A 25,502-nucleotide genomic window follows, 5' to 3' on the forward strand; every position below is an offset into this window, starting at 1 on the left:
CATGGACAGAGAAGCCTGGTGGGCTACAGTCCACAGAGTCACAAGAGTCAGACACCCTGAAGCGACTGAGCACCCATACATGCACGAGGTAAAGATCCATCCATCTAGTCTCTAACTCTCCTCAATCTGGTTTGTGCCTCTCCAATTTATTAAAAATGCTGGTACATTTCTTGCCAAATCTGAAAGATATTTTTCAGTCCCAGCTTTTAATTTTATTCAGTTTTTCAGTAGCAGCTCTCTGCTTTGGTGCTGTTTTGGTACTGTCTCAGCCCAGGAGTGCTGCTGTAACAGAAGGTCATAGACTGGGTGTCTTGTAAACCAAGCTGGAAAGTCTCAGATCAAGGTACTGGCAGATTCAGTGTCTGGTGAGGGCCTAATTCCTGGCTTGTACATGCTGTCTTCTAGGTCCTCACAGGGAGGAAGTAGCAAGGGATCTCTCCATGATCTTTTTTATAAGGGCACTAATCCCAGGGGATCAAACCCAGGTCTCCCGCATTGCAGGAGGATTCTTAACTAGCTGAGCCACCAGGGAAGCCCTACTAATGGGATAAAGACTTCTAAATCTCAGCTCATATTAAATACAGATATGTACAGAAAATGCACTTTATTTGCTTAAACTGGTCTTTCTCCTGACCCTATGTGTTAGATAATGGGGTGAAAAGTTAACCAAATATCTAATTTCTTTTAAAGCTTAGACTCAGAATTAGCCCCTTTAGATCAGTGGTCTCTAACCTTTTTGGCACCAGGGACGAGTTTTGTGGAAGACTTTTTCTCCTGGACTGGGGCTGGGGGATGGTTTCTGGGTGATTCAAGTGCATTACATTTATTGTGGACTTTATTTCTACGATTATTACATCAGCCCCTCCTCAGCTCTTCAGGCATTAGATCCTGGAGGCTGGGGACTCTGCTTTAGATAGTGTCTACGTCCTTTTGGATGAAAGTGAAAAGTGAAAGTGAAGTCGCTCAGTCCTGTCAGACTCTGCGACCCCGTGGACTGTAGCCTACCAGGCTCCTCTGTCCATGGGATTCTCCAGGCAAGAAGTATTCACTAATTCTTCCCCTAAGAGAGATGGCTGGATGGCATCACTGACTCGATGGACGTGAATATGAGTGAACTCCGGGAGTTGGTGATGGACAGGGAGGCCTGGCATGTTGAGATTCATGGGGTCGCAAAGAGTTGGACACGACTGAGCGACTGAACTGAACTGAACTGGAGTGCATCTGGGGATCAGAGGGAGGGATGTTGCTTACTTGTGAATCTGCAGCATTGAGACTGAGGGACAAACGGCCTGCGCAGATTCTGAGAGCACACTGGTTGGCATTGGTTAGTCTCCTGTATGTGTTCAGTGCTGGTCTCCATTGTTCCACTGCTGTGTCTTCTCTGTTCTTTCGGTTTGAGCAGTGCTCCTGATGGCTTTCTTTGCTGAAAATCACTGCTGCTGATTTTCTTGCCAGCCCTTCAACTAGCTCACTGGCCCATTGACTGGGTGATGGCTTCCATTACACTAGATAAATTTCTTTGTTCAATCACTGTCATTTTTGGTATACTTACTTAAATATTGTATATATGTGCAATTGTCAGTTCATGTTAGATATTAGAAAGCTTATTTCCCCCTTTTTATAAATATAAAAAGAAGTCCTCATATTTTCTCCCTTGGTTACTAAGAGGTGTGGATTTCAACAACTCCATGGGAATGGGAGATGAAGCTTTGGCCTAGAAAAAGGAAGAGAGAGAATAGACCCAGGGTAGCTTCACGGAGGCTGATCTCCATCAACCTCGGCTCTGAGAACAAAACTGAAAAAAAAAAAAAAAAAAAAAAAAAACCTCCCCTAGAAATTCACAACCCTGGACTACCCTCAGTCACTTTAAAGTCTGAATTAAGACTGTGCTGTCTGGGAATCCCCAGCCAAACATTAACCGCATTAAAAAAAAAAAAGACTGGCAGAAGCAAACCCGGAACCAAGGGGACATTCCTCGCCCGCTGGCGCGGAACCCAGAGGCGTCGGACCACGCGTTCCAGGGGCAGTTGCTACACCGCCCGCAGGGCCGCCCCCTCGGAGGCTCCCGGCTCGGCCTGCGGGTGGGGCTTTCTCACTTCTCGGGGTTCCCTTGGCGCTGCGTGACCATGCTGCGTGGCAGAGGAGGCTTCCTGCCGCCCACCGTGGCTGGCCAGGAACACGAGTTCGACAGCCTTTTCGAAGAGCTCTTCCAGAAGCTGGGCCGCCGCGGGGACGGGATGGTGGACATCTTGGAACTGCAGGAAGGACTGGAGGCCCTGGGCTTCCCTCCGGGCGGGGAGGAGGAGGTGGGCCTTGGTGCATTCAGGCCTCAGGGAGCGTGCGGGGCGGGAGGCTCTGCAGGGGTGATATGGGGGTGGGGGCGGAGAAGACCCCCTCATCTCTTTGGGGCCCAGTCCCCAGACGTTTTTTGGTGTGAGCTGCTTCACCAGAGACCGCCCGCTGGTGGAACACTTTTCCACACGTTTCTGTCCTATAAGTGAGCTGCTCCGGTGAAACATGTAGCAGTCTTACCTAAAAACAGGGTCCAAGCCATCAAAACACAAAAGGTTTGCTAGGCATTCCTACAGGTTAAGGGAACCCCTGGAGGAAGCCGACTGCCTGGGCCTGGGCGCAAATTCATTTTGCTCTTGGAAACTCCAAGAGTCTGTCTTGATGGCCCCTCCTGAGCGTCCCATAGGGCGTCCCATAGCTTGGGTAGTGGGGCTGGCACTGAAGGGCTCCCCACTAACACCTTTGGGAATTTCCTGTGTGTGCACTTGCTACTCAGAATACTGGAGTGGGTTGCCATTTCCTTCTCCAGAGGATCCTCCAGATCCAGGGATTGAACCCACATGCTTTGCCACTCCTTCATTGGCAGGCAGATGCTTTACGCTGAGCCACCTGGGAAACCCCAGTTAAAACCAATACCTGTCCGTTTAGAAGTCGCTGTCGGAGAAGGCAATGGCAACCCACTCCAGTACTCTTGCCTGGAAAATCCCATGGACGGAGGAGCCTGGACGACTGCAGTCCATGGGGTCACTGAGGGTGGGACACAACTGAGCGACTTCACTTTCACTTTTCACTTTCCTGCATTGGAGAAGGAAATGGCCACCCACTCCAGTGTTCTTGCCTGGAGAATCCCAGAGACGAGGGAGCCTGGTGGGCTGCCGTCTATGGGGTTGCACAGAGTCGGACACGACTGAAGTGACTTAGCAGTAGAAGTCGCTGTACTGCTCTATACCTTACACCGTAGAGTTATCCTTAAGCTCAACACGTGACAATATCAATACTCACTATTGTATTCTCAGAGGGTCCTCATTTCCACAACTGTATGTTTAATTAGCTGACTTACAGTAAAAATAAAGTCTTTGTTTTACTTAAATCTTCTCTAAGAGACTAGTGGCTTCAGCAGCGCCATGGGAACATGTGTGCACATGAGTTTGAAAAGGTGACAGTACACCAGGCTTTATAGAAATATTTTCCTTATGAGGTGACTGAATTACGTTGAATTATGGGAAATAGTATTTAATAAGTTTCCATCTGGTAGGCTTGAATTGAATGATGGATGTGAGAGCAGAGAACACTGAATCTAGAAAAACCATACAGTCAGCACAGTAACACATAGTTTATACACCATAGTTCTTAGGATTTATGTAGTGTATACCAGAGAAATGGGGGATGGATTAATGCTATCTAACATTTTTTTTATGGAAACTGATGGTTTGATCACTAAGGCCCAACCAACCACAGATTCCAGTCCTAATTTTATATAACATATATTGCTTTCACTGGATTCTGTGTGTCCAAGGCTTTTTGCTGCACTCACTTTGTGTTACACAGAATCATCAAACAAGCTGATGAAGTTATGCTTTCCTTCAGAATGCAGCCCCAGAATCTTGTTATTCCATCTCTCTTCTCAGGCAAGAGCTGGGTCTTCTGCTTTAGCAGCTTGTCAATTTTATCTTCTATCCATTTATCCCAGTGGTTCTCAACTAGGGGTGATTTTGTCCCTCAGAGACATGACATTTTGGATGGTTGTGACACTGGGAGATGTATGTGTGTGATGTGAAGGATGTAGTGAGTGAATGAGTCAGTCAGTCAGTTCAGTTGCTCAGTCCTGTCTGACTCTTTGTGACCCCATGAACCATAGCATGCCAGGCCTCCCTGTCCATCACCAGCTCCCAGAGTCCACCCAAACCTATGTCCGTTGAGTTGGTGATGCCATCCAACCATCTCATCCTCTGTTGTCCCCTTCTCCTCCTGCCCTCAATCTTTCCCAGCATCAAGTCAGCTCTTCCATCAGGTGGCCAAAGTATTAGAGTTTCAGCTTCAACATCAGTCCTTCCAATGAACACCCAGAACTGATCTCCTTTAGGATAGACTGGTTAGATCTCCTTGCAGTCCAAGGGACTCTCAAGAGTCTTCTCCAACACCACAGTTCAAAAGCATCAATTCTTCTGAGCTCAGCTTTCTTTATAGTTCAGTTCTCACATCCATACATGACCACTGGAAAAACCATAACTTTGACTAGACGGACCTTTGTTGACAAAGTAATGTCTCTGCTTTTTAATATGCTGTCTAGGTTGGTCATAACTTTCCTTCCAAGGAGTAAGGGTCTTTTAATTTCATGGCTGTAATCACTATCTGCAGTGATTTTGGAGCCCAGAAAAATAAAGTCAGGCACTGTTTCCACTGTTTCCCCATCTATTTGCCGTGAGGTGATGGGACTGGATGCCATGATCTTAGTTTTCTGAATGCTGAGCTTTAAGCCAACATTTTTACTCTCCTCTTTCACTTTCATCAAGAGGCTCTTTAGTTCTTCTTCACTTTCTGCCATAAGGGTGGTGTCATCTGCATATATGAGATTATTGATATTTCTCCTAGCAATCTTGATTCCAGCTTGTGCTTCCTCCAGCTTAGCGTTTCTCATGATGTATTCTGCATATAAGTTAAACAAGCAGGGTGACAATATACAGCCTTGATGTACTCCTTTATCTATTTGGAACCAGTCTGTTGTTCCATGTCCAGTTATAACTGTTGCTTCCTGACCTGCATACAGGTTTCTTAAGAGGCATGTCAGGTGGTCTGGTATTCCCATCTCTTTCAGAAATTTTCCAGAGTTTATTGTGATCCACACAGTCAAATAGTCAATAAAGCAGGCATAGTCAATAAAGCAGAGATAGATGTTTTTTTGGAACTCTCTTGCTTTTTCGATGATCCAGTAGATGTTGGCAATTTGATTTCTGGTTCCTCTGCCTTTTCTAATACCCGCTTGAACATCTGGAATTTCACTGTTCACATACTACTGAAGCCTGGCTTGGAGAATTTTGAGCATTACTTTACTAGCGTGTTAGATGAGTGCAATTGTGCGGTAGTTTGAGCATTCTTTGGCATTGCTTTTCTTTGGGATTGGAATGAAACTGACCTTTTCCAGTCCCGTGGCCACTGCTGAGTTTTCCAAATTTGCTGACAGATTGAGTGCAGCACTTTCACAGCATCATCTTTCAGGATTTGAAATAGTTCAACTGGAATTCCATCACCTCCACAAACTTTGTTCTTAGTGATGCTTCCTAAGGCCCACTTGACTTCACATTCCAGGATGTCTGGCTCTAGGTGAGTGTGAGTGATCACACCATCATGATTATCTGGGTCATGAAGATCTTTTTTTACAGTGCTTCCGTGTATCTTGCCACCTCTTCTTAATATCTTCTGCTCTGTTAGGTCCATACTGTTTCTGTCCTTTATTGCGCCCGCCTTTGCATGAAATGTTCTCTTGGTATCTCTAATTTTCTTGAAGAGATCTCTAGTCTTTCCCATTCTATTGTTTTCCTCTATTTCTTTGCATTGATTGCTGAGGAAGGCTTTCTTATCTCTCCTTGCTATTCTTTGGTACTCTGCATTCAAATGGGTATGAATTTGCTTATCGCTTTTCCTTTGCTTTTCGCTTCTCTTCTTTTCACAGCTATTTGTAAGGCCTCCTCAGGCAGCCATTTTGCTTTTTTGCATTTCTTTTTCTTGGGGGGTGGTCTTGATTCCTATCTCCTGTACAATGTCATGAACCTCTGTCCATAGTTCATTAGGCACTCTGTCTATCAGATCTAGTCCCTTAAATCTATTTGTCACTTCCACTGTATAGTCATAAGGGATTTGATTTAGGTCATACCTGAATGGTCTAGTGGTTTTCCCTACTTTCTTCAGTTTAAGCCTGAATTTGGCAATAAGGAGTTCATGATCCTTATGGATGTAGTGAGAGATGATGCTAAACATACTGTAATGCACAGGACAACAAAGTTATCTGGTCTCAAGTGTCAGTCGTGGCAGAGTTGAGAGACCCTGCCTATCCCAACCTCCTTGCTCCTCCCTTCCAGCTGACCATGCCCTTTACTTCACTGAGGAAGCAGAGGTGAACTGGCATCAATGTCCTCAGATTTCTGGCCTTCTCATAATGTGTCCTGAGCCATAAAATAGGGATCTTATTAGTGCCTGTCTCATAGGACCATTATGATGAGTCTACTGTCTCACACCTGTTACCGTAACAGTCTTATAACCAGTCTTCCTGCCCTTATCTCTCACCTGTTACTGTAACAGACTTATAACCAGTCTTCCTGCCCTTACCTCTCAGCATCACTTCTTCCACACTGCCATCATATGACATTTCTGAAAGTACATCTCATTAGTTCATAACCCTCCTCTTCAGGGGTGGACAATGTTGGTGGGAAAAGTGTAAACCTCTTAGTATGGTATTGAAGGTTTCCTGATTTCCTGAAGGGTGTTGTGTTTGGTGGGACAATTCTCCAACTTGCAGATATGCAGGGATCCAGGTTCTTTCTCTCTTGTGACTATGTTCTGTTCAAGGGTCTCATCATCATCTGCATTTAGCTGGTGAAAGGAATGAGCATAGGGGAAGACATGTGAGAGGATTTTATTAGCTAGGCCTAGAAGTGGCACACATTACTTTCACTTGGATTCTGTTGGAGAGATCTTTGTCACAGGACCATGCTTAACCGCAAGGGAGACTGGGAAGTGTAAACTAGCCACGTGTCCAAAGAAGGCAATGAGGAATTTTGGTGGATGGCTGGTGATCTTTGCTACATTTCTCACACCTTTGTTTCTTTGTTTGCTCACCTTTTGCTATTCATTTTAAAAATATTTGAGTCCCTTCTATCTCTGTCCCTTCTTCAGAGCACTCACACCTTTGTCACCCTCTGATGCTTGATCATTTTCTACCATTGTGATTTTGGTGTCTTCCCTGTTAGCCTGTAAGCTTCTGGAGCACTGGGATTATTGCTGACTCATTTCTGTTTCTCAAGCGTTTAGTTCCTTACATATTTATTGAGTGAATGAATACATGCATGGCTGTTGAGTAGAAGAGTAGTCAATTGCTAAAGTTCTTTAAAATTCCAGTACTCAAAGATTCTATGTTTTCAGTGTTAGAAATTTTACTCTAAAAATAAGGCACTGGTAATTTGTGGCAGGTCGATTTACATGTGATAAATATATAAATATTTAAATGCTGTAATTTGTTATTTACCTTGTATGAATGTATCTGTAATATCATTTTTTCTTTCTTGTAGATAATTTTAAAATCTGTGGTTGATAATGAGCATAATCTGCTGGACCTTGGCACATTTATTCAGTACATAAAAGATAATGAGATAAACATGAAATTGACTTTTAAGAGTTTGGACACAAATAATGATGGTTTGTTTTTAATACAACTAGTAATTTTATCCAAAAATTAATTGTGTTTTAGTAAAGGTTTATTTTTAGGTGTTTGGCTTCTCTGAAAGGTTATTGAAAACTCATTTATTTAATTCTGTCATTTGTTTTATTATTACTTTTAAGAAATATTTTTAAATGATGTTGCTTTTATTTACACACTACCTTTCAAAAAGAAAACCACCAACAAAAAGGTTATACCCTTTGAGTAATACGCTTTTTAGCTAAAGATCTGAGAAATATTTATTTCATTTTGGTAAGGTTTTTACATGAAGCTCCATGTGGCAATGGTGGTTAAGCTGAGTCTGGAAAGATCAGTAGAAGTTACTTTAGTGAAGAGTAGGAAAGAGTGGTCCAGGCAGAGGAAATAGCTTGTTGGGAGGCTGTGGTCACCTAGGGGGAGTAGGTCATGTCTGAGGAACTAGAGGAAGACCAGTGAGGGTGAAGCTGAGAGCAAGGGGAAGTGTCAGAGATGAGGCTGGGAGGCTGGCACAGGTAGGATCATGGAGAGCCTTGGGGTCTGGAAAGGTTTCTGGACTTGATCATAAAGGGGAATGAGGTGGGAAGCCTCTGAAGAGTTTTCAGTAGTGGGGGTAGTAACCCCATCATATTTGTGTAGAGCATGGACTGGCATTTTGAGCTACTGTGTGACTGGGTTGATGGAAATAAATGACTTGGGAAACACTTAGGCACAGAACAGACCACATTTGGTGGTTGAATGTGTAGTAGGCTGAGGGAAAGAAGAGACAAGAATGACTTATTTAAGCAGTATTGGAGATAAACTTTTTATTTATTAATATAAGAAATGTCATATGGACTTTCCAGTCTCTTTGTCTGGGCAAGTAGAAAAAGTAATTGGGATGTTGATGTTTTATGGCACGTTGTGACAATGTGCTGAATACTGCGTTACTGTTTGCCTCTGCATATTTTCAAACCTTCCAGCTGATGCTCATTTTCTTTATTCCTTTAAAGGCGTGATTGATCCTTCAGAAATTATCAGTAGTCTCAACTTAATAGGTATACATATTTCTGAAAAAGAGGCATTGAAGACTCTTGAAAGGTCAGCCCTTACATATTATATACATTTTAAAATTAATTTTTATTTACTTTAAAACCTTTTGGGCTTCCCTCGTGACTTAGACAATAAAGAGTCTGCCTGCAATGCGGGAGACCTGGGTTCAATTCCTGGGTCAGGAAGATCCCCTGGAGAAGGAAATGGCAACCCATTCCAGTATTCTTGCCTGGAAAATCCCGTGGATGGAGGAGTCTGGTTGGGCTATAGTCCATGGGGTCACAAAGAGTCAGACCTGACTGAGCGACTTCACTTTCTTTCTTTAAAACCTTTTTGGGACTTCCTTTGCAGTCCAGTGGTTAGGACTCTGCGCTTTCACTGCAGGGGTTGTTGTGGGTTCAATCTCTGGTTGGGGAACTAAGATCCCTCATGCTGTACAGTGTAGCCAAAAAACCAAAAACCAAACAACCAAAAAACCAAAAACCCCACAAGCAAACAAAAACCCAAACAGCTTTTTCATTATGAAAGTGAAAACTGTGGAAATTTTATGAAAACATGAATAATGGCTCATAATCATCTGTTTGCTATCACTGTTCTATATGATATATTATCAGCTTTAAGTCTCTTAAGACTTTAGAGGCAAAGGCTATTATTTTCCTTGTTTTACTGAGGTTAAGCAACTTCCTCAAGGTCACCATAATCCACCTCTGCAATATTAATCCATTGATATAATTTTATATTTATTTTATATTTATGCATATATCTATTTTTTGTAAGATCATATGCTTTATGCTATTAATCAGTCCATCAAGCATCCACTCAATCAAGTCACCTATCAATCAGATATTGATTGATGCTTTTTGTGACACATGCAGTAGCCAGTGAAGATTCAGTGGTATAAACGATATGGTCCTGGTGCCCATCCTTGCAGAGCTAATAGTCTGTGGGGCTGAGGGGAGCTGAGTTGCAGAGTGGCGAAAGTTATGATAGGGACACATAAGAAAACACTGAAGAAAAGTATCTCTACTAGGAAAGAGAGCTGAATTTTGTCAACTATACCACTTTTTTCACTTAACCTATTTTTTAAAAACTTACTTTTGGCTGTGCTGGGTCTTCGTTGCTGCATGGGCTTCTTTATTTGTGGTAAGCACGGGCTACTCTCTAGTTGCCGCGCACAGGCTTCTCATTGCTGTGGCTTCTCTTGTTCGGAGCATGGGCTCTAAAGTGCTCAGGCTCAGCAGTTGTGGCTCCTGGGCTCTACAGCACAGGCTCAGTTGTGGCGCACAGGCTCAGTTGTGGCGCACAGGCTCAGTTATGGTGCACAGGCTTAGTTGCTCCCAGGCATGTAGGATCTTCCTGGATCAGGGATCAAACCTGTGTCTCTTGCATTGGCAGGTGGATTCTTTACCAGTGAGCCACCAGGGAAACCCTTAACTTGACTTATTTATTTAATGTACTATAGTTGTAGATCTGACATTAAACATTCCTGAGATAAAGCTAACTTGTTATGAACTGTTTCATTTAAGAAACATACAGACCAATAGAGAATTTTATCACAAACAACCATACCATCACTGGGTTTGTCATATTTAACATTTTGCCATATTTGGTTCAGATTTTTCAAATAAAGAAAACATTACAGACAGCTGAAGTTTTCAGTGTCTTTAAACCCATTTCCTTCTTTTCTGCCAGAAGTAACTACTGTCCTGAACTTATCATCCCCATACACATTTTTATCTCTGTATATTTTACTACCTGCATATCCTTAAAGTATGATACTGCTTCTCATATTTTAAGACATTATTTAAATGGTGGCATGCTGCATATTTTTAAAATCACTTTTACTAAATATTATATTTTAGAGATTTGTTGATGTTGATGTCTATAGCATCAATCATTTTAGTCAGTGTACAGCTTCTATTTAATGTATATGATTCAATTTACTTATGAATTCTCCTGATAGAATTTAGGTTTTTTTTTTTTTTGGAGTTTAAGAAAATAGTTTTTTATAAGTATGATTTAATTAAAGCTGTTTACAGTTGTTCTCTCCCACAGTAGTTAAGCATGAATTTAAAAAAGAATAGATGAGAAAAACAAGCACACGCAGCACACAGGGTTAGAGGAGCCAGCACGCAAAGTCTGTGGAACTCGAGGTTTCACTGCAACTGGAATGGGACCAGATGCGGGTGGCCTTTTTTTTTTTTTTTCCCTATTAGGAAGAAAAAAAAAAAGACTGCAAAGGAAACAAACACGAAGTCATGTAACTGCCCACTGCCCAAGACAACAGCACTATAGAAACAGTTGCAAGTTAATTCTTAGAGATGACTAGAGATTTTTCAGTGTTTACACAAAAGTACATAGTACATATATTTTTTTCTATTTTAACAAAATAAAATAAATGTCATTTGCCACCATAACCTTTTCTTTAGAGGAAAATTTTTGCAGCAGGTCACGAGGGTTCTATTAAGTCATTTCAATGCTGAGGAAACGAGTTTGAGTAATAGAACTAGTCACTTCCCTATAGATGGATGTTAAGATGACAATTCAGATTATTTTTCAAACTAATCCTGAGAAAAATCTGTTTGCAATTTAAATAGTAATGTTATGTAAAAAGTATTAACATCCACTATTACAAATATCAATTTCCTATATGGTCATCTATATATACACACAATAAAATGGTAAATATATGCAAAAATATTTAAAAAAAAACATGCACAGATCACTTTCCCCTTTGAAATTTGGACTTCCTATATGATACCTGAAAAAAATTTTTTTAAAAATCTTGTTTTGTTACTAGTACAAAACAATGCTGGGATGAATAGTCTCATATACATCATCTTGTTTATTACTTGCAGTCAAGTTGCTTAACTGTAGGGTATACAGACCTTTAATTAGATATTACAAATTTTTCTCCAGAGTGGTTGTACCAATTTAGTATTCTACTAGAAATGTATTTCCTTCCTATTACTTGATACTATAGTCTTCTAATATTTAAATATTTTCCAAACCCATGGGTCAGAAATATTGTCTTGTTGTTTTAATATAATTTGATTTAATTTACTTATATTCCTCATTGCTAGTGAGTCTGAACATCTTTTAATGTATTAGCTGGCCATTGGATATTAGCTTCCTATGAATTACTTAAGTCTTTTGCCTACTTTTAAGCTGAATTGGTCATCGTTTTCTTAATGGTTTGTAGCTGTTCCTTCGTAAATTCTGGATGTTAATCCTATGATGGTTATATGTGCTGCAAATGTCTTTTCCCAGCTTGTTTCTTACTCTAAATTCATTTTTTGTGTTTTTGTCATTGTGCAGAAAATTTCAGTTTTAATGTAGTCATATTTGTCCATCTTTTTCTTTTATGCATGTGCTTTTAACACCTTGAAAAATTCTTCCTTACCCTGGGATATAAAAATGTTAACCTGTATCTTATTTTTACAATTTTGCATTTTACATTTAGTTCTTTAACTCATCTGTAATTGATGTTCATGTATGTTATAAAATTACATGGCCAGTTTCATTTTTTTCTATATGGTCTGTTGTTCCATCACCATTAATTGACTGGTCTCATCCTTTTCCCACAATTTGAAATGCTTACCTCTGTCATATTATTAAATTTCCATCTGTATGTGGATGTGTTTCTCATCTCTTTACTATATTACATTGGCTGTTGTCTGTTATGCATCATTACCATCTCCTAATTGCTATCACTTTAGAATACATCTTGATATCTGGTTTTACTTTCTTCATCTTCAATAATGTCAATGCTATTCTTGGCCCTTTAATCTTCTATATGCATTTTAGAATCAGCTTATTTGGATACATATATAAATATGCACATGTGCATACATACACTCATATACCTCTTTTGGAACTTTTTTTGGCCGCGCCATGCAGCATGTGGGATTCTTAGTTCCCCAACCAGGGATTGAACCCGTGCCCCCTGCCCTGGAAGCATGGAGTCCTAACCACTGGACCACCGGGAATTTAATTCCCCCCTTTTGGAATTTTGATTGCAATTGCATGTAATTTATAGATCCATTTGGGGGAGAAGTGATGTACTTATGATGTTACATTTTCTGTTTCCTGAATATTATGTATGTCTTTATTTTTAGATCTTCTTTAATGTCTTTTAATGTTATATATTCTCTATAAAGCTCTTATATAACTTTTGTTGGATTTACTCACAGAAGCATGGTTTTTGTTGCTCTTCTAAGTATACAGAGGAATTTGATTTGCTATCACTTCATTTAGAATTTTCATATCCATGTTAATAATCGATACTATTCCTAGGGTTAAGATGGAATCTTGTTTCCTTTCTGTGGTCCACAGGGCTCCACGTGGTCTGGCCCACCTCTCTAGTCTCGTCATCCAGAACTCTCCCTCCACTCTGTGCTCCAGGCCGACTGAGCTTTCAGTCTTAAGCAACAACAACAACAACAGCAACAAACACCCTGGAGTCCCATTGCTTCAACCCTTGTACAAACTGTTCTTTCTGTCTGGGAGACCCATTCCAGCTCCTTCACTTGGATATCCCCTGCTTATTCTTTAGGTCTCTATTCAGATGTGACTCTGACCTCTGAAACGTTTTTGGTTTTGCTGGTATTTCCTTTTACAACTTTACAGAGGCTCATCTGTCATATGCCCTATTCCCAATAGACTGTGAAGCTGGGACCAAAGTATATTATCCATTATTTTATAGCCAATGCCTAGTACAGTGTCTGGAATGTACTAACAGATCAATACATGTTTTCTGACTGACTTAATATTGTTACAAAAACCAAGGGTGGAGAGTATCAGATTTAACAGGAGGGACTGGCAACATAAATATTGAAAAAAAAAATTCCTTGGATCTGCTCATTTGAGATTTCTGGTCCTCTCAGTGAAAACAGTTTCAGTGGGCGGTAAAGGGTTATGTCAGATTGCACTGGGCTACAGAATGAATGGGAAGTGAGGAGGTGGGTATGATGAATGTAGTTTACTGATTTGGGAAGTTTAGATAAGATGGAGAAGACGACTAAGCAAGTCTTTTTGCATTGTATTTTTATAATTTTTTGAAGGATAGGAGAGATTTGTGGAGAAGTAGCCATGAGAAAGAGAGACATTTGTTGGATATCTTGTAGGGAAAGGAAATTAATGATTGAGAAGGAGTAGGACCAATAGCTCAGGAGAGACAGACAGGGTCCTTGAGTAAGAGTCAACATGTAATTCTCTGAGTCTAGGAACATAGGCGGTGAGGATAAAAGTGGGTAGAGAGAAATTTATTCATTCATTCACTGAGTGCATGGATTTATATAGATGCCAGGGATGTAGCAGTGAAGGAAACAGGCAGAAATTCCTGCTCTACGGAACACTCAATAACCAAGAGGAGACAATAGGAGAAAAACAAATTATGGAAAAATAAGTGGAAAAATAATAGAAGAGAGGAAAACAGTATGGATGTGTGAGTGATAGGGGAGTTGCAGTTTTAGATATGGTGAGTTGGGAAGGCCATGCTGGTGAAATTTGTTTGGAGATTTGAAGAAGTGAGGAAGGAGTCATGATGGCCTTTGAGGGAAGAGCAGTCTAGGCAAAGGAAGTGGCATGGGCAAAGTCACCAGAAAGGCAGTATATCGGACAAGGTTAGGACACTGAGAGGGGAGCAGTGTGCCTGGAATAGAGTGAATGAAGAAGAAGGTGGTAGGAGATGAGCTTTAAGAGGTAACAGGAGTCAGATCACATATGATCTTGCAGGAAATTATAAGGACTTTGGCTTTTGCCCTGGTAAGTCATTGGATGGTTTTAGACAGAGGTATGACATGATTTTGGATTTTAGGATCATTCTGGCCGATGTGTTGAGAATAGAGGGGACAAGGGTGAGAGTATGGAGGACAGGTATACAATAATACAGACAGCATTTGAGGGTGGCTTGTAGCAAGATGGAGGAGGTAAGTAGTGATTGGATTCTGGATGTATTTTGAAATGTTCACAGTATTTACTGCTGAATTGTGAGTGGGGTGTAAAAGAAAAAAAAATAGTCAAGGATAGTGCCAATATTTTTGGCCTGAACATCTAAAAGAATGGAATTGTCATATATTGAGAGGGGTAAAACTGTGAGAACAGCACGTTTGGGATGGGGTAGATATCAGAGTTCAGGTTTGTTTTTGTTGTGTTTCAGATGCTAACCAGACATCTAAGTAGAAATGTTAGGTGGGCAACTTGAAATAGTAATCTGGCGTTCAGAGGATCACTCAAGAGAGACATTTGGAAGTCATAGCCCCATTGATGGTATTTGAAGCCATGAGACTGGAAGAGATAACCAAGAAGAGAGTATAATGGTCCGAGTCCTGGTGTTCTCTAATATTTAGAGGCAGGGGAGATGAGGGCAAACCAGTGAAGGAGACAGAGAAGGAGCAGCCAGAGAAAAGGAGGAGGGCTAAGAGAACACTCTATTCTGGAAACTAGACGAAGAAAATGTTTCAAGGAGGAGACAACTGTCTTTGTCATATGCTGCTGATAGGGTAAAGATGAGGATAGAGAATGGATCACTAATTTGGTACCATGGAGAATACTGGTGTAGTAATAGTAGTGAGAGCCTGATGGGAGTGGGTTCAAAAGAGAATGAGAAAGTGGAGACAGAAGGTAGATAGCTCTTTAAAGTAACATTTATGTATATATTTTGGCTGTATATGTGCATGCATGCTAAGTCACTTCAGTAGTGTCTGACTCTTCGCGACCCCATGGACTGTAGACTGCCAGGCTTCTCTGTCCATGGGATTCTCCAGGCAAGAATACTGAAATGGGTTGCCATGCCCATCTCATTTTTTGGCTGTACCATGCAACTTATGGGGTCTTAATTTCCCTGGCCAGGGATTGAACCTGGGCCCCCTGCATTGAAAGCTTAGAGTCTTAACCACTGGACCACCAGGGAAGTCCCTAGACAAACAACTCTAGAGAGTGTTACTGCGAAGGCAGAGATCTAAGGGGTGACTGTGGGGAAGGTTGGGTTAAGAGGTTTTGAGATGAGAACACTTCAACACTCATGTTTTATGGAGAAATGGGGGACAACATGGCCTGAGAGTGAGTCAAAAATTGATTTGGTGGCTTGAGATGTGTGAAAATTAGCAGTAATCACTGAGGGAGATGAGAAAGGGTGCTACCTCAAACAAGTAACTTTGAAATTTTGGGAACCTCACATTTCAAAATGATATATTTCATCATCTTTCTTCACATTCTTAATTTCATTCAAAGATTTGAGAAATTCCCTGATGAGAATTCTTAAAATTAGCTTACTATTATCTCATATTAATGAAAATTCTATTTCCATTGATATTTGCATTTCTTATGATATTTTTGACATGGGATATTTTATATCCATAGAAAAGAAAATTGCCTTTTGAGATCCATAACCAAAACGGGTAATTGTCAGCCATCATTTTGATTGTTAAGGAGTTACAAGATGAAGTTACAAATAGGGAGAAGGGGAAATATTTAAAGGAGAAATGCTAGAAGGTTGGGATGTAGTAATACATAATCCAGTTTAATAGTCTAATAGCTCTGTTTTGTGGGAATTATTCCCATATAAACCAAAATTTAGAGATGTGAGATGCACTTTCTACATCACAAAAGTAACAATGTGCAGAACTCAACACAGCTCAAATTTTAAGAATATGAGATGTCATTTTAATAATGCTTTTTAAAATGTATGAATTGTAATTTGTATTAATTTATAGCATGGATGCTGATGGATCACTGACAGTAGACTGGGATGAGTGGAGGAAGTATTTTTTATTTAAACCTGCAAGAAATATGGAGGAAATTGCCCATTACTGGAGCCATTTTACCGTAAGTGGTCTCTTTTTACGAATTTGTATGTCTTATTCTATGAATCATGGGTGTAAATGTAATACATTACATACTCTTAGAAAATTGTGGGGCCAGAAAATTATTTAGTGAGGTTTTGCTGATGCTATACTATACTATAAGTGATGTTTCCTCAGAAATTTGCATGATGCTAAAAAATCTGAGTTGACATGTAATATCTACTTCAACTAAAATTTCAACCTGCAAAAGGCACACATCTGTTGAGAGGAAGTATACTCTTAAGAGTTGATTACTCCTACTCAGCACCATCATTTTATGTTGTAGTTGCTTATTTTCTTGCCTGAAAAGTAGGGAGTGTGAATTGCAGATTGCGTTATTATATAACACTTCACTGATAAATATTTGTTGGATGAATGAATAAACTTTGAACAGAAGTTTTTGAAAGAGTGTTCAAAGCTTTAGTTTTTTTCATATGCATATATACCTCATGGTCGGCATAGGTCTTGTCTGTTGGTGCACTTAAAAATCTATGCTTCGTAATTTCTTAAAGTTCTCAAAATTTCTTAAACTATCTTAAAAGTTTTGCTTAGTAACTACAAACTAAAATCTATACTATTCTGTGTCTCATGATTATATGTATACTGTTGAACCTTGGACAATGCAGATTTGAACTTCACAGATTTACTTATATGCATATTTTTTCGCAGTAAATAAGTACTAAAATACTACATGATCTGTGGTTGACAATGGATATGGAGGGTTAACTGTAAAGTTCTACATAGATTTTTGACTGTACCTGGGATCAGTGCCTCTAACCCCTGTGTTATTCAAGGGTCAAATTTATACATGCATCCATATGTCCTGTCTCTGAGAAATGGAGAAGACCAGTAGGATCACATTACTATTTATAGATAGAATAATCTTACTATCTTAGCTGTAACAGTGTGCATTCTCTACTCATAATATGACCCTTACAAAACTGTCTAGTTACCAACATTCTTTCAATAAATATGTAATCATTAAGAGATTTTTTCCTTTAGGAAGTGTTCATTCTATACCTTCCTTTTAGAGATGATTAAAGCAATTTCAAGACAATGAAAAATACATTTATTGTATGCCTGTGTGCATACTAAGTCACTGTAGTTGTGTCTGACTCTTTGCGACCCTATGGACCGTAGCATTCCAGGCTCCTCTGTCTGTGGGATTCTCCAGGCAAGAATACTGGAGTGGGTTGCTATGCCCTCCTCCTGTATTGGTAGACTAGTGCCACCTGGGAAGCCCATTGTATGCCTAATACATGATAAGTTTTCTGTTTAATAATGAGATAAACAGCAAACAGGCATGGAAAGTGCATATTTTGAAAATTAACTGATACAGTGTTGGTGATAACCTACTAAAGTCATTTAAAATGAACTCAATGAACTGCCTTTTAGGTGTAGTGCTAACAAAGGGTGCTTCATTTGTTCCATGGGCAGGTCCATTGTTTGGTTTATAGTAATTTCACAGGATACAAATGTGCTTGGAACTCTAGCTGTACAGCCCAGAGGTAGAAAGCAGCCAGTTCTGCAGGGTGGAAACAGTGCCAGCTCTGGTTCAAATCCCAGCTCTGCCATTTGCTATCTGGATGAGCTGGAGTAAATTATTTAATCTCTCTGGGCCTCAGTTTTCTTAACTGTAAAATTGGGGTAGTAATACTTACAGTTAGAACTGGACATGGAACAACAGACTGGTTCCAAATAGGAAAAGGAGTATGTCAAAGCTATATATTGTCACCCTGCTTATTTAACTTATATGCAGAGTACATCATGAGAAACACTGGACTGGAAGAAACACAAGCTGGAATCAAGATTGCCGGAAGAAATATCAATAACCTCAGATATGCAGATGACATCACCCTTATGGCAGAAAGTGAAGAAGAACTAAAGAGCCTCTTAATAAAAGTGAAAGTGGAGAGTGAAAAAGATGGCTTAAAGCTCAACATTCAGAAAACGAAGATCATGGCATCTGGTCCCATCACTTCATGGGAAATAGATGGGGAAACAGTAGAAACAGTGTTAGACTTTATTTTTGGGGGCTCCAAAATCACATGGCTGGTGACTGCAGCCATGAAATTAAAAGATGCTTACTCCTTAGAAGAAAAGTTATGACCAACCTAGATAGCATATTCAAAAGCAGAGACATTACTTTGCCGACTAAGATCCGTCTAGTCAAGGCTATGGTTTTTCCAGTAGTCATGTATGGATGTGAGAGTTGGACTGTGAAGAAGGCTAAGCGCCGAAGAATTGATGCTTTTGAACTGTGGTGTTGGAGAAGACTCTTGAGAGTCCCTTGGACTGCAAGGAGATCCAACCAGTCCATTCTGAAGGAGATCCGCCCTGGGATTTCTTTGGAAGGAATGATGCTAAAGCTGAAACTCCAGTACTTTGGCCACCTCATGCGAAGAGTTGACTCATTGGAAAAGTCTCTGATGCTGGGAGGGACTAGGGGCAGGAGAAGGGGATGACAGAGGATGAGATGGCTGGATGGCATCACTGACTCGATGGACGTGAGTCTGAGTGAACTCTGCGAGTTGGTGTTGGACAGAGAGGCCTGGCATGCTGCGATTCATGGGGTCGCAGAGAGTCGGACACGGCTGAGCGACTGAACTGAACTGAACTGAATACTTACTTCTCTTAGGGTTATTATGAGAACTGAAGATGACACATGTAACTGTTTAATACAGCACTGGGTTTGCTCTGTAAATGTCAGTTTTTATTTCTTAAACAGATATTGAGCTATTTCCTAGTCATATTATTGCTAATGACTAAGCGCAGCCAAGCACTTGGACTAATTGCTTTCAAGCACTCTATGTTTTACAATTAATAATATTGGTAACTGACAGTCACTGAGTGTTTTTTAGTGCCAAACATTATGCTGAGTGCTTTATATGCTCTAAGTTACTTAATTAAAAAAAATAAGTCTATCCAGTTAGGTATTAGTATTGTTCCTCTTTGCATTTGAGGAAACTAAGTCACAGAGGGTTCATTCAATTAGGAGCTCGGGGATTTGGGACTTGAATCCCACCTGACTCCTGAGCCTAGGTCCTTAATCATGACATATGTGATCAAACTTCTAGACCCTCAAAAAAAAACCTACTTGTGATATATATACCACAGAATTTATTTTCTGCTCTGCACACTACATGGGAAGGCCCAGGTTTTTTAATCAATTACACAGGAAAGTGCTTCTAAATGTATTGTCATATATTTTATATTTGCTTTGTTAGAAGTGAATGGAACAACACACGGGTTCCAAATCGGAACAAGTATGTCAAGGCTGAATATTGTCACCATGCTTATTTAACTTATATGCAGAGTACATCATGGGAAATGCTGGGCTGGATGAAGCACAAGCTGGAATCAAGATTGCCAGGAAAAATATCAATTACCTCAGATATGCAGATGACACCACCTTTACGGCAGAAAACAAAGAACTAAAGAACCTCTTGATGAAAATGAAAGAGGAAAGGGAAAAAGTTGGCTTAAAACTCAGCATTCAGAAAACTAAGATCATGGCATCCGGTCCCATCACTACATGGCAAATAGATGGGGAAACAGTGACAGATTTTATTTTCTTGAGATTCAAAATCACTGCAGATGGTGACTGCAGCCATGAAATTAAAAGATGCTTGCTCCTCGGAAGGAAAGCTATGACCAACCTAGACAGCATATTAAAAAGCAGAGACATTACTTTGCCAAGAAAGGTCCATCTAGTCAAAGTTATGTTTTTTCCAGTAGTCATGTATGGATGTGAGAGTCAGACTATAAAGAAGGCTGAGCGCCGAAGAATTGATGCTTTTGAACTGTGGTGTTGGAGAAGACTCTTGAGGGTCCCTTGGACTGCAAGGAGATCCAACCAGTCTATCCTAAAGGAAATCAATCCTGAATATTCATTGGAAGGACTGATGCTGACGCTGAAACTCCAATACTTTGGCCACCTGATGTGAAGAACTGACTCACTAGAAAAGACCATGATGCTGAGAAAGATTGAAGGTGGGAGGAGAAGGGGACGATAGAGGATAAGGTGGTTGGATGGCATCACTGACTTGATGGATATGAGTTTGAGTAAGTTCCGGGAGTTGGTGATGGACAGGGAAGCCTGGTGTGCTGCAGTCCATGGGGTTGCAAAGAGTCTGACACTGTAATGGGAATTCCTCATAATGTGGTTTCACAGCCTTGAGAAATTCCACAGAAAGAGCACCTGGAAAAACGGCATATATTAAGAAACTGTGTTAATGATTATCTTTCATGTTTTTCTTAAGAATAATCTCCTTGTTACAAACTTCAAGGCCAAACCCAGAAGGGAATGTGACTGGGATCATGAAAGCATGGACCTTGGAACACCCGGGTTGGCATCAAGCATGAACGCTGCCTACACACTTGCTGATTGTTCCTGAGACTAGCCCAAAAGGGAATGGCCTGGGGTAAAAACAAGGAGATCTGGACTGTGTCAGTGTAGTGTCTTGGGAAAGATATGATAAAAAATCTTGTAGTCTGCAATTAGGAATGAAAGCTGGACTCAGAGTGGACTCTGCACCTCAGTCCAGTAGCGGCTGCAGATCCCCTAACACACTGCACCAGATTTCGTATTCTGCCTTCATTCTCGTTGCTTGCTCCTGGACCATTAGGGCAACATGACATGAGTGAGCGACTGAATTGAACTTGTTAGAAGTGAAAAGTCTGACTGAAGATAATAGGAGAATCTGCTAGTCTTGAACACCGAAGATACTTATACATTATTGCCTCTTAAATAACTATTCTCACCACTGTGTGCACAGCCTGTATTTGACTATGAGGCATCCTTGATGGCTCAGCGGGTAAAGAAACCACCTGCAATGTAGGAGACACAGGAGAGCTAAAAGTATTTATTAGAATTTGACAGATTGTTCTTTTTGTATTTAATCTTAGACAAATAATTTTATGTTGAAAATGGTATACAGATTTTTAAATGGTTGAATTGTAAAGGTTGTCCTAAGCATGATACAAAAAATTATCAATTCATATTTTTAATATAATTATATTAATTTTATAATTGACAGTATTTCAAGCTAATTTATGAATTATTTAAAGTTATATTGGTTGGTAAGATACAAAATCCTAGGAAAGGCTGATATTAAATTTGCTGTGGAGATGAAATATATAAAAAATTTAGACCTTATTAGGAGATAATATTTCCATTTGAGATCAGCTAACTATAATGTTATGTAAAATTTGTTTTGATAGGGAATTGACATGGGAGATAGATGGACTTTTCATAATTTAGTTGATAATTGAAAAGAGAAAAGAGAAAATCTGGCCATCTATGGAAATATCTGTTGGCTGGAGGCATAGCGGGTACGTGTGCTCGAACATGTACAGCGCCGTTAGAGCGTCTGAAAACCCTCATGCAGGTGTGTTGCATAGTTCGTGTACATGATTTTGAGTAATGTGAATAATATTTGATACTTTTAAAAAGGAGGATTTCAGAAGTCTTAATAATATTTCTTGATTTTTTTCATGTGCAAATTGCTTCATTGCCAGTAATCTAGACTCAGTTATTCAATAAGTTCCCAGACACTCAACTCACCTTGAGGGTGCAACAACCAAGTGATATACCATTCTCATTCACATGCATTTTGGAGTTTTGTGATGGAGACAGATCTGCAAATAAATAGTTAAATATAACCTAGTACTAGTATTCTAGAGAGGGCAAAAATTAGGAAAATCTTTTTTTTTTTTTTTGGTGGAGCCTGGGAAGGGAAGGCTGCACAATACTTTTGATTCTCTCCCTGGACTGGAAATTGTGACAAGAGACAGAAAGTGGTCAGGGTTGCACTCCCTCTTTATTCCTTATCAAATGCAGGGCCCTGTAGGTGGAATTCTTCAGTTTTCTGAAGTTTTGGATCCCTTTCAGATTAATGCAGGCAATGAAGAAATTGCCTGAGCCTCGTGGCCAAGTCTCTGGTTATGACTGTTCAACTGAAACCAGGTGAGAAGGGTGTCCACCCTCTTCATTGCTCTATTCAAGGCAGAAATGATGGACCTATAACAACATTTGGTCACTGTCTCCTTTTAGCCTTTATGGGTCACCACAGAATAAATCTGTCTCTAACTTTTATAGAAATATACAAAGCAAGGGAGCATGTCTGGCTGCTGGTATTCTGAGTTCAAGCAGGGGAAAGGGACAGGAGGCCTACTGTATATTTACTCACTTAATTCATCTGTTTTTAGTCCTATGCCTCACTGAATTCTTGAATTCTGTATTCCTGAGTTAAGATCCTCTCTGCTTCCTCCAGAGAATAAAGCCTCATGGATTTTTAAAGGAAAATTTAGTTCTATGTGCTTTCCCCTCCTCAGAACCTTAAGTTACAACTTTTACTTTGCTAAATTAGTTATCACTTTTCCATTTGCTTTCTACCTCCCCCAAATCTGATGAAACCACTAATACCCGTACCCCTGCAGATTAGTAATGAGGTGACCATATAATTTTCATTTGAACCGAGACACTTTTAAAAAAGAAAGGGGTGCTTAATAATCATGGGGGGACAGCTTTTGGGGGAATTGGGTTCGATGGGTGCCCTAGTTATTGCCTTCTTTGTTACTTTACTATTGTTTTTGTGTGGTTTTAGGAGGATGAGGAAATAAACATGTGGGGTCATTCTACCACTTTTTCTGAAAGTCAGTATCTTACATGTCTAAAATTATTTTATTTTTCTTTTCTCTTTGATTGGCAGATTGGCAGAATATGGACATCAAAGTAAAAAATGCTTTCCCTTAGAACTTCTTAAGGCATTATGCTATTATTTTGTAGTATTCAGTATTACTTCTGAAAAGTCTGATGCCATTTTGATATTTTGTAGATTACCTGATTTTCCTCTCTGGAAGCATTTAGTCATGCCTGTACCTTGGGCTTTTCCAGTGGCTCAGCATGTAAAGAATCTGCCTTCAATGCAGAAGACACAGGAGACATGGGTCAGATTCCTGGGTGGGGAAGATCCCCTGGAGGAGGAAATGGCAACTGACTCCAGTATTTTTGCCTGAAAAATCCCACTGATAGAAGATAGAAAAAAAAAAATCCCATGGGTAGAGGAGCCTGGCAGGCTACAATCCAAAGAATCTCAGAGTCGGACATGACTGAGCAACTAAGTACTACGTTGGGTATTCTGAAATTGTACACTGTGAGTTTAGGTAGGTTCTTTTCAACCCATTGTGCTTGACACTTGGTGGGCTCTTCTTAACCGTGAACTTAGGTCTTTCTTCAGCATTAATGTATTCTAGTGTTTCCTCCTTAGTTTTCTTCACTTTATTCTCTCTGGAATTCTTCTGGTTGAATGGTTGAATGTGGTACCTCCCAGACTGACCTTGATGCAGCTTGTGTGTGTGTGTTAGTTGCTCAGTTGTGTCTGACTTTTTGTGACCCAATGGACTGTAGCCTGCCAGACTCCTCTGTCCATGGGATTTTCCAGGCAAGAATACTGGTGTGGGTTGTCATTCTCTTCTCCAGAGGATCCTCCTGAGCCAGGGATTGAGCCTGGGTCTCCTGCATTGCAATCTTATCTTTTCATAAATATTTTTATTACTATGTCATTTTACTTGACATTCTGGGACACTTCTTCAGTACTGTTTTTTAAACCTTCTATTGAACTTCTTATTTTAGTAATCACAGTTTAAATTTCTGAAAGCTCTTTTTATCCTTTTGATTGATCTTTTTTCATAGTATCTTTTTCTTGTTTGGTATTTCTTAAAATGAATTCGATATCATCTTGATTCTTTCTGAGGACATTACAGGGTTCTTTATGTTTTTTTGTTTTAGTTAACTGTAGTTTCCTAAATTGTCACTATTTTCTGTGGATTTAATTATTCTGTTTATCTTAGTTTTGCGTTCTATGCTGCCTTTCCTCCTTCACATATATTATGACCCTTTATTGTTCTTTTGTATTAAAAATGAAGAATGGATATTTTAGGTAGCTTGTATAGATTTCTTCTGCAGTTGTGTTTTCTAGCTATGTTTCTCCCACAGATTTTTTTCTTTTTTTTACAAATTGAGATATAACTGACTTATTATATTAGTTTTATGTGTACAATATAATGATTCAGTATACGTATGCATTGCAAATGATCACCACAATAAATCTAGTTAACATCCATCACCATATATAGTTATGTTTTTTTCTTCTGACGAGTTTTCAAATCTACTCTATTAGCAAGTCAGAATTTCTGTTATAAAAGGAATTTATACATCTGTTTATTTGCATTGTCTTTCTGTCACCAAGAAAATCAAGGAATGACCACAAGAAATAAATCCCTGTGAATCAGCCTCTTGAAAACTCCACACGTTTTTTTGTAGTGTCATTGCTTGTTTTATTAGCTTCACTCTTCTTCTATGTAGGGCAGGCTTACGCTTCTGCACTCCACACTCTCCACCTCTCCGCTCTGGGAGGCTGAGATAGAGGGCCGGGGGCAGCAACGCTTCTCAGGTCTAGCCCTGCTCTGCTTGTAGCATTGTCACTTTTCCTTTATATACATTGACGCTAAAAATTAGAATACTCTTGGTGAATTGAACCTTTTGTCACTGTGAAGTGATCTTCTTCGTCTCTGTAAATGCCTTTTGTTCTATTTTGTCTGACATTGATATAGATGCACTCTCTACTCTTGCTTGGGATTTGTGTTATATATCCATTGTCATTCTTTTACTTTCAGGGTTTCAGCATTTGTATGTTTTAGATAAGTTACAGGTAAATGGTGTATAGGTGGTTTTTATTTTATTTTATATATTTTTCATTTGTTTGGCTTGCCAGCATGGCTTGCAGGATCTTAGTTCTTCTACTGTGGATTGAACCAGGCCCTCAGCAGTGAAATCACAGAGTCCTTACCACTGGACTGACAGGGAATTTCCTGGATTTTGTTATATTTTAAACTGGAAGACTTATTTCATTTAACAGTTGGTG

The 25,502-nt window shown here is 39.8% G+C and overlaps 1 pseudogene; it reads left to right on the forward strand.

Annotated features, from left to right (window-relative positions):
• The first annotated feature begins 2,673 nt into the window (after positions 1-2,673).
• LOC128045544 (calcium-binding mitochondrial carrier protein SCaMC-1-like) overlaps positions 2,674-25,502 on the forward strand; it is a 62,408-nt pseudogene continuing 39,579 nt past the window's right edge.

Source organism: Budorcas taxicolor, chromosome 3 (genome assembly GCF_023091745.1).
Source record: "Budorcas taxicolor isolate Tak-1 chromosome 3, Takin1.1, whole genome shotgun sequence".
Taxonomy (NCBI): Eukaryota; Metazoa; Chordata; class Mammalia; order Artiodactyla; family Bovidae; genus Budorcas; species Budorcas taxicolor.